Source organism: Cyprinodon variegatus, unplaced genomic scaffold (genome assembly GCF_000732505.1).
Source record: "Cyprinodon variegatus isolate N-32 unplaced genomic scaffold, C_variegatus-1.0 Scaffold1325, whole genome shotgun sequence".
Taxonomy (NCBI): domain Eukaryota; kingdom Metazoa; phylum Chordata; class Actinopteri; order Cyprinodontiformes; family Cyprinodontidae; genus Cyprinodon; species Cyprinodon variegatus.
The window spans coordinates 2,579-13,238 of NW_015151778.1; the positions used below are offsets into that span (position 1 = coordinate 2,579).

At 39.3% G+C, this 10,660-nt stretch overlaps 1 long non-coding RNA gene across 1 annotated transcript; it reads left to right on the top strand.

Moving 5' to 3' along the window:
- The first annotated feature begins 4,524 nt into the window (after nt 1–4,524).
- LOC107102820 lies at nt 4,525–8,928 on the top strand. Its single transcript, XR_001482145.1, has 5 exons — nt 4,525–4,600; nt 4,751–4,831; nt 4,941–4,969; nt 5,568–5,636; nt 8,713–8,928. It is a non-coding gene; the product is annotated as an uncharacterized LOC107102820 (long non-coding RNA).
- Nucleotides 8,929–10,660: the final 1,732 nt, after the last annotated feature.

Consider the following 10,660-nt stretch of genomic DNA (forward strand, 5'->3'; position numbering starts at 1 on the left):
CAAAGAACCACCATCAGAGACTGGCTGCTCTGCTCCTTTCTCTTTATCATCAGGGTCTGAGTTCCCTCAGTGTAAAGTGACTGATACTGTTACTGATGAAGAGTTTACCTTCAGTCTTCAGTCCTCAGGTGAGAAACAGGTTAGAAGATGATGAACTGAAGAAGATCACTGACATCACAGGAAACTAGGATTAGATTCAAGATTTGGACATTTATTGATTAGTAAATGGGTTGATGTAAATGACTTAAATCACCCTATTTAGTTATTTAATCTGAATTACATTTTGGAAGAGTTTTTAAGATTGAAAGATTAACATTTTCTCCTTGTTTATAGAAAAAACAGAAGCAGAAGATAAATCAACAAAAAAACCTGACGACAAAAAGACAACCAAACCAGAAACAAACAACGTTCAGACAACATCTGAAGGTTTGTGGAACATTTAGACAGTTCATTAAAGTTATAAACAGATCTAAAAGTTACAGCCTATGTTGATACATACATTTCCAATTATTGTCTTTGATATTTGCTTGGAACTTCATTTTAATTGCGGAACCTTATTCTTTTTAAAAGGGAAATTTCCCCCAACATTAACACCTGCGAGAGAAACCTCAGAGAATATGAGACCAAAATCAGACAATCCTCAAACAACTCCTCAAGGTAGGGATTATATTTTGTCTAATCTGTGTAATATTTTTATATAAGGAACATTTTTATTTTTCAACTATGCTGTTTTTATGTCTCTTTATCAATTTTAGCTTCCCAAATGATTAAAAGACCAAACTGGCATCAAACAGCTTTTTAAGCAAATCATTCAAAACGTTGCATATTAAACACTCTGAACAATATATGCTAACTTTATCTAGATGTCAAATATAGATTTCAGGAGACTTGTGTTGCATTTCTTTTGAACCGAGCTTGAATGCTCCTAGTGAGGAAGATTAGCTCTTTGGTTTCTTGACCCCCACATCGGAACCAATCGAAAAGTTGCAGGAAACTGCCACTAAGGATCTGAGTTTGAGGCCCCTGCTTTACATGTTAATATTAAAAAAATGCCTGTTTTCTTTTGTTCTCCTGGAAAATCAGAAAATAAAATCCCCAATATTACGGAGCTCTCACATCACACTACACAAATCAAGAAAACGTCTACCAAGCCTGCAATAAAAAATAAAGGTAGGACAATATTCATTTTCAAATGAGTAACTAATAGTTTATTGTCTTTTTTATGTTGTGCAACTTTAAGAATTTTGATGACATTATTAATAACATATTTGTGAAGATTCTCAATCATTCAGGTCATGGTCAAGCTTAAAAGTTTCAGTTTATGCAACTGGAGGTTTCAGCTCTCATCCAAGAGGCTTCATCAGATGTAACTGATGGCAGGGAGAACTGAGAATGATATATTGTAGGTGTAACAAAGAATTAATGGATAAACAAAAGCTTTGATCCCTTCTACTGGATTGGCCATGGAGATCACCTGGGGGTTTAATGGTTGTTAGTGGATTCTGATGGCTCTGATGACCGACACCACTCTTTCATCAGAGTGGTGTCGGTCATATGCCTCATGAGTCAGGTTAGGGCGGGTGAGAGGTGAATGTTGTGGGCATTGTTTCTAAAAGTGCTTTATAAGTGTCATGATTTAATTAAAGATCTGACCCAAAATGCAGAAGACCAAACAGAGAGACCAGGGAAAAGTTTAACTGGTTTATTTAGAATAATGAGATGAGTCCAGTGCTGCTCTGAACACTGTCAAACCGGACTGGAAAGTGAGGGGAAGATACTGCGGTTAGATCAGGCTCAGTGGGAAATTAGATTCTTTGACTTGAAGAGGAGGAATAGGTTGCAGACTCACATTTCCAGAAAAAATGTGTCTTTATTGAATCCAGTCTGTGTGGGATGTTCCAGAGATTGTCTTGTTTGATGGTGGACAGACTGGGTTTACTCCTTGGAGAAGCTGACTTCCACTTAGATTTCTTGCTGTCCTTGAACGGGTTATTGTGGAGATGAATCCCCTGCTCAGAGAGAACCCCCAGACAATCCTTGGGGGAAAAGGTTTATCCAAACTATAAACTTGAATCCATAGCTCAGTTTGGTTCTCAGAAGATCCTTCCAGGGGAGAGAAGGTCAGAAACATCCAGTTTGCAGAATGACTTCCTGCCGAAAGGCAAAGACAAAAACGGCAAGATTAAAACTCATTAAAACAAGAAACTCATTTAGACTTAGCGAACTCAGCTTGGCTAGAGTACCCAAAAACTGCCAAAACAAAGACTATGGTTAGACTCTGCTAAACTAAGCATGGCTAGAGTACCGCAAGCTGGCAAACAGTTTGGCGTCGAGGTAGTGGCAGTCAGCAGCTTAAGAGCACTCCACAGGTATTGAGGCAACGAGCTGCAGGTGTGCAGGGAGGCCCAAGGAGGGCGGGGCACCTCCTGGTGGAGAAGGAAAGGAAACACAAAAACAGACCACACAAACTGGATTCCTGACAATAAGTAGGTAAAAGGTCATTTCTAAGACCACCTCCTCTGTTGAGAGATGGCTTTTCCAGGTTAACAAAGAGGGCTTCCTTAAATCCTCTCTCAAACCACCTTTCTTCATTGGTCAAAATATGAATGTCGTTGTCATCAAAATAGTGTCCTTTAGCCTTCAGGTGTAAGTGAACAGCTGAGTCCTGTCCTGAGTAATTGGCCCCCCTATGTTGACTCATGCACCAGTGAAACGGTTGCTTCGTCTCTCCAATGCATGGGTCTGTGCAATCTTCACTACACTGAATGGCATTAACCATGTTGCCAGGTTTGAAGTGCACAGGGATCCAGTGCCTCCTGAGTTTTCAGAGATGCCAGCATCTTAGGGAATTATGATATTCTTCTAGTTGGTTTTTTTCAAAAAGCCTATCTAGGATAACCCCAATTCTTCAGGGATGTCCTGATATGTCCCTGTTCTCTCATCCTCCCTCTGTTGGTGGTGGGAATGGTTTCTGCTCATGCCTGGGGGGTTTAGGTGATGCCTAGTTGTGTTCCAGTGGGTGGTGTGAGTCAAAATTGAGGTACTTGTCGGTGTGTGTGGGCAACCTGTAGACATCTATGTTGAGTTGTCTGCTCCATGATGTGAACCGTGCAGTCCACATGAAGGCAAGGCTGTCATCTTTCACATCTTTCCGAGTGACCTTGATGTTTCTGTCCACTGCATCGACTGCGTGTGTCATCAGCGTATCTGAACCAGTGACAAGGTTTTGTTCCAATGTGTGAGTGTAGAGTTCTGCTTTCCACTTCTTCCATGTATACATTTGGCACTAGGGGAGACACAGGAAAGCCCATCATGCATCTGCTTCTGCCCGTAGAAAGCTTGGTTGGATTGGAAGTATGTGGTGGTGCGCCACAAGTCCAAAAGAGAACAGATATGGTCCGTGGTTAGGTTGGTCCTATCTGACAGAGTGTGGTCTTGAAGTTAGCGCATCCTTACTATGGACCACAGCCTCTGTGGTGGGGATGCAAGTAAAAAGAGATGTGACATCATAGACCATGTTCTCACCTATGCCCATTATAAGGTCCTTTATCCTGTTGTAGAAGTCGGGTGACTTAGCAATGTGATGCAGTGTTTTGCCAGAATGGGAGCGAGATGTTTAGCAATGCTGGAAGTGACTTAACAACTTAACAAGTGAGCTAATTATGCTGATGATGGGCTTTATTGAAGCTCCTTCTTTGTGTATTTTTGGGAGGCCGTAGATCCGGGGAACGGCTTTACCTCGGTACAGCTGGCAGTATTGTTGCCTGTTGATGGCTTTGTCCTTTTCTAAATAATGAAGGCAGCTGATGACCTTCTTCTGGTGGTTGCTAGTGGGATCTTTCTTCGGTGATTCATGGATGACACTAAGGAGGGCTTTAAATTTGCCATGGTAGTCGTTTGTATTAAGTACAAGTATGCAGCTTTCTTTTAGGCTTGAGGGCTGTCAAAGCTTTCATTTCCGGTAAAGTTTGAAGGGGGGGTCTTTGCACTGAGAATGCTGCAGTGACCTTTAGTCTAAGTTGTTACGATTCTGTGGCAGTCAGCTTGTCGTTTCTGATGACTGTCTCAGTGGCTGTGATGAGGTCCACTGTGGGGATTTGTGCAGGGGAAATTATTAATAGTATATTTCCTCTCTCTTTGATCTTATATCTTTTTGTTTTCTCTCTCTGCTCCCTGGTTCTTATTTATACTTTTTTGCTAATTCTTACCAACTTTTTTATTCCTCCCGACTATTTTGTATATTCTTTATTTAATTGTCTATGTTTTTCCAATTAAAATGTAAACCGTATTATATTATTAAGCATTTACTTATGGAATCTATGAGTTATTGGATCATAAACCAAATCTGTTTAATCAGCAGAAGCTCTTCTTTTCATTTTTTAATCACTCACATTAACTTATGATTTTTTTAAAAATATATCCTTAAATATAAATTTTCTCCATGCACTCTATATCTATATGTTACAAATCAGGCAGTGTGGATATGACCGAATATAATATTATTTATCATTGAATGTTGTTTCAGAACACTCAACCACTAAAAGGACGACAGTAACAGTTGCAATCACTAAATCTCAGAGCAGAGCTTCGACAGGTAAAGGTGAGCAGTTTGCAACATCTTTTTATATATTATCAGGACTGACAAATTAGTTTATAGACTAAATTCTATTTTGTAGGTTTTACAGAATGATTTAATTGCCTTGATTTCAGATCATATAATAAAATCGAAATACTAATGCTTCCCTTTCAGGCCCAGCAATCATTGCTGGAGTTGTTGTTTCTGTCATTATCCTGATAATTGCTGTGGTGATCATCAGATGGAGAGCAAAGGGTGAGAGTTTTGAATGATAAAACTACAATTCCACCTTTCTGAATTATTATTGTTTAAATTTTCAATTATTATTGTTTAGAATAAATCAGAATCTGTTTTTTTTTTTCAGGAAAGAAAACACAGACTGATGAAAATGCTGTGAGTACAGTTTGCATGTATGTGATCTAATGTGTGTTTATTGCTTTACTTTTTGTTAAGAGGATTCTTTTTTCTCGAGAACTGCATAAAATGTCCCCAAAAAAACTTAACCTGACCTCTAATCTAGCCAATTTTAATCACCAACTACCCTCTGGGTAATTGACTACTGGAGGGAAACTTTGGAGTCTGACAGCATTGAGAAATGTTACAGGCGAGCACCTGTTTAAAGGTTTTTAATTAAAAGAACATGTTGAGAATTTTGTAAAAAATTACACCGCTTTATGCTGCAGAAAATGTAAATCTAAATAAATCTTCTTTTTTTTAAATAAGTGCATTTTCACTTGAATTGAAGTGGTAAGGGAGACACTTTTCTTATTTCAAGTGCATATTATCTAATTATCTTATTTTAAGAGTAAAAATATTTATTTCATTGGCAAATCATCCTTTTTAAATACACAAATTAGGGGCAAATACACTTAATTTAAGATTTTACTTCTTTCTAGATCATTTTTGCAGTGCAGAAGAAGTAAACCATGTAAACCGTGGTATTTAATGATATAAAGTAGGTTTATTTCCATATTTCTTTTATCCTGGCCAGGTTGATCTTAAAGAGAACGTTTACTACTCCACCATCAAACATCCACAGAAAACCAATGTCAATGCTAAGGTAAGATGTTTGTTACACTGCTATATGTGTGCCAGGTTTTCTTTAACCCATTAACCGACCTTTACCTACTGGTAGATTTTAGCATCAAAAACTGATTGGAACCAGTTCCAACATCCCAAGGCTCAATCCAAACCAGCTCCTAAAAACTAACTCCTAGCACTAACCCTCCTTTTGTGCATTCCCTGGTGGCCCTGCCATATCAAGGGCTGTCTGACACAATGAAGTGGGTAGGGTGAGCGGATGGTTAAGCCCTTAAATAGACAGTCTGCATCGGTGCAGTGGGTGAAACGGCGGCCAACTGGCAAAGGAAATAGCTGCATCTAAATTTGAGTTCCACTGGTTTGCTGCATCTTTGTCACACTGACAGAAAATTCCAAGTTAGAAAAAAGGAAAACTATGTCACTAATTCCAAAAGGCAAGGACCTCTTTGAACTAGTTTTGTTTGGACTGTATGTGAGTGTCTCTATTTTGCCTTAGCAACAACATTTTTTCTTTTACAGTAGAGGGAAGAAGGCGTCACATTCTCATTAATACCCTCTACCAATGAAGGTGCCCTCCACTGCTGCAGATGTGACTTCTATGGGAGGGACACTCAATAGTTTAGGGGTAGTGCAGAGGGGGCAATTGTGGATTGGACCAATTCTCCCAGAATTTTTCCAAGTTTTAACTTTCAATTTTGGCTTCAATGCCACCAGTTCAAGACAGGAAGAACAAGCGACCAAATAAATACAAAAAAGAACCACAGGAGTGAGTGCAAAATCATCATAACTTTTAAAAGAGACCTAACTTTAACTAATGAAATTACAAGTCAGTTTACTGGCATGCAATAACATTTTATCATACAAAGGCCATTTGCATTACAAGTTCAATGACAGATTGGAGGCTAATCAACTGGTTAAGTGAACAGGATGAAAAAAAAACAATTGGCATGTTTTAACTTTCTGGACCTAGATTATGCAAGTCTGAACATGACCAACCTGATTAATCACCAGATGGCTCAGGATACATGAGTCCTGTTTTTTACGGTGTTGTCGACGTTGCTCTAAGGCAGGTTCCTGCGAGGAAATTATTTTCCCTGTCATTTAGCGCACACCTTCAGCAGGTAGTGCTGTTGTCAGTTTAAAATCGGATTACTACATCTGATTTTTATTATAGGGTTAGCCAGGAGTGAGATGTAATTTAGGAGAACTGATGGCACCTTAGTTGAAGGTGAAAAGGCAGAGAGCTGAAAGTAGAGGAGCAGACAGAAATAAGAACTCAGAGAGCCATGACACTATTAGGAAAGACATCAAACACCAAGCGAGTGATGTACTGCAGTGATACATCCTAAGAGGTTAATTTTGTAAGGGTGTGCATAATAATCGTTTTGTATTGATGCATCGATCCAAAAGTCAACGATCCGATGCATCGACACGTCCGCAAGAATATTGATTCATTTTTTTTTTTTCCCCCCTACGGTCTATTTTTATCCATTTGTTCTTGGATGTAATTCTGGCTCCCATGTTGCGTTGGCGCTAAACCTACTTTGCCCTCCTATCGCGCTTCCTTTAGCTCCTTTAGCATCGGCCATCAGCTTGACATATAGTGTGTCAAAGTGTGTGCATGGTTGTTTGTCCTGTGCTTCTGTGTTGCCTTGTTGTGGACAAGCGACCTGTCCAGTAAGGTTGTAACAATACAACAACCTACATTGATACATCAATGACATGATTAACTATTCAAATACAGTACATCAATGAGTCAATGCATATACAAATACATATATGAGTCATTCCACTAGAATGGGTAAAACTGGACTCTGATATTTTCACATTTTGTACCAAAAAATATTGTTCCTATGTACATCCTAGAGATGTATTCAACTTTTAGAAAAACATATTTTCCCATTTCAGGGACTATTTTTCTTTTAGTTTTGACCATTATTATAAGATATGGTCACCCTTATCCTCTACCCTGTTATGAAAACTCTGAAGGCTCTTTGAATATTATCATAAAATACATTAGGATTGATGTTGTGGTAGTGTCAGCACCGACGGACTGACACCCCAACTAGGAATCTCTGCAGCTATTTTGACAGCCCTCCTGAAGCTATCTTTCGGGAGAAGGCATTGAAGTATATGTGATGTTGAGCATGTGCGCACTCTCTTTTTTGGACGACCAATATAAAGCCTGTTCCTAATTGACTACTCTTTTGAAAAACTGGATGGTCATAACCTCTGTGCTGCAACTCAGTTTTTTGGTTTTACTGTAGTCGTGGACATTTTTATTTAGCCCAACAGCCTATCTTTTAAGATTCTCAGAGAGTTCATTGTCATGAGGTGCCATGTTGGAACTGTTAGTGACCCGTATGGAAAAGTGTGAGATCTGTACTACAAAATTGAAAGCACCTGCTCTTTTTGCACATCTGAGACCTAGTAACACTAATGACTCACGTGACATTTAGGAGAAAAAATGATATGAAGTGCTAAATTTGGACATTTATGGATTTTTTTGTGTTAGGGTTTAAGGCCTACTCACTTCTGTAGCTAGTGGTGTAGACATTAATGGCTGTATATTGCATTGTTTTAGGTAGCAGTACATTATCACTGTTATACAAGCAGTACACAGGCTCCTTTTCATTGTGTTAAAATGAAATTTCTTCGGTGTTGTCCCAAAAATGCTGTTTGATTGAAATACCTAATAAAAATGTCAACTCATATTTGACTTGCATTTTGTGAGATGTCAATGTATATAACTGTTAGATGGGCTATTGATATGACATTATACGGATTGCAGATTATGCTTTTGATTAGATAGAGATCCTATTGTGACATAATGTGATATGGGTAAACAATGTATCATCATCTAAACAGATTGATATCACATTGGATTGAGGTAAAAATGGTGATATACATGCCTACAGTGCAGGGTGTACCTCACCGCTCACCCAAAGATGGCTTGAGATGAGTTTAAAGGATGGAACCAGAAAATCTAACCTGAAAAAATGTTTTTAATATTTGATTTTCATAACTAAAATAATAACCACATAAATAAAAGTGATAAAACCTAGTAATGTTGTAACTCTGTGTTTCTGTTTCAGGATGCTGGGGATCCTGATACAGTGTACTACAGCACTGTGAGAGCCTCTCCCTCCTCTGCTGCAGCCTCTAATGATCCCAACAGCCTCTATAGTGTTATAACCTCCATCAACTGAAACTGCAAAGAAGACTAGCTCCATCTAGTGGTAGCAGGGAAATATTGCAGCTCAAAGTTTCTCAAAGTCAATTTAAAGGTACACTATGCAACCGGTGTTGATTTTCCAGCGAGGCTCCCCCCAGAGGGCGAAAGTAAAAGTGCACTGTCGTAAATATGCACAGCTGTTCTCCTGGTTTCTCCGTCAAGCCAGGCGCGGTTGTTTTGAGCTTAGCAGACAGGCGAACGCAACGAATGACTAATGCTGCGTTCACACTGCAGCTGGCGCAAAAGAAGCATCGAGTTTACATACAAAGTCAATGGTTGACGCGCGTCAAGGCGCAGCAAAAGGTCCCGCGGCGCGTTTTGAGCAGCAGGCGCAGCGCGTCTGAGCAGCTGATGCAGCGTGTCAGGCGCGTTTAATCATCTGACGCAGGGAGAGAGACACAGCGCTGATGATCAGAGGCTATGATCACTCCTCTTAAACAGTTTATTGACGCCTAAATTAACTTAAAATGCAGAAATCTGCCGGCAGAATATGCAGTTTGGATTATTTAGATGAAAAACACCTACCAGCTGCCGCCGTGAACCGCGAGGAGGCGACCCGGCCAGAGGCTGCTGATGAAGGGATTCCTACTGTCGGCGCACCGCTGGTATGTGGGGGTCTGAGCGGCTCCGACAGAAAAAATATTGAAGGCAGGATAATAATCTGAATGAACTGACGGCACTGATTACGTTTTCAGGTGTATTTTCTCACTTAAAAACATATTAAAACTACTTCATTCCCACTGATCACAGCAAATATAGCTGCAAGGCAGAGAAAGGATAGTGAAGCTCCGCCCAACACGCGTCAGACACACTGTTGCACCGCGCAGCCAGAGCAGCAAAGCTGCTTCAGCCGCACGTCAGAACTAACTGGTACAAGCAGCAAAAAGGAAGCAGCAGACGCGATTTTGCTGCTTTTGCTGCGTGAACGTAGCATAACTGCACAAAGATCGCCACTGCGCTAGCAACGAGAATGCTTTTAACCGGGGGGGTGTAGCAGTTCTCGCCGTAAAGCAAGACTGACTCTCGCGAGACTTCTGAGCCTGTGGGTGCGGGTCGGTGCTCTTGCAATTGCGGTATTTCCCCCACAGACCACCAGGGCGGCCGAGAATACCTTTGTTCAACCTGAAATTACTCATTTAATCATCCAAAACGATATGGAACACATTAATTAACTGAAAAATGTTGCATAGTGTGCCTTTAACTATGTCTCCCAATGTTAACCCAACCATTATGGTCAGTCAGTTTATGACCACATAAGTTCTTTCATCTATCAAAACATAAAGGTCTTTGTACCAGAATATCTATCCAACAAAATATATAGTAGAAAAAAAAAAAAGCACCAGCATCAATAGTTTGCTTTAATAAAGATAAAGTGCTTTGCTGCTGATTGGTGCTGATTATGATAATGACTTGCATATGACAACCTTATGTTATTTTTAATACTTTATATTTTGTTAAGAATTAGGAAATTTTATTTTGATTATCCTGCAATAATCCTTTTGCTGTTGTTATTTATTTTAATCTAAAATAGCTGCTATAACAAAGTTTAGGGTTTAAATATTTTTATACTTAGCTTCTTTTGGTCTTGCTGATAGGGTTTTTTCAGTTTTTTGTGATAACTTTTGCAAATCAGTTCCGTCAAAAAAAAAAAAAAAAAAAATTGTTTAGGATTATCTTAACCCTCTTATAACATTACACCACCTTATAGAGGATTTGACATTCTATTTTACCCTTCAAATTGTTATTAAATGGTGAAAAACTCCTTAATACTGCCCGACTACCAGAGTTTTCAACTATTGGCAAAAAAA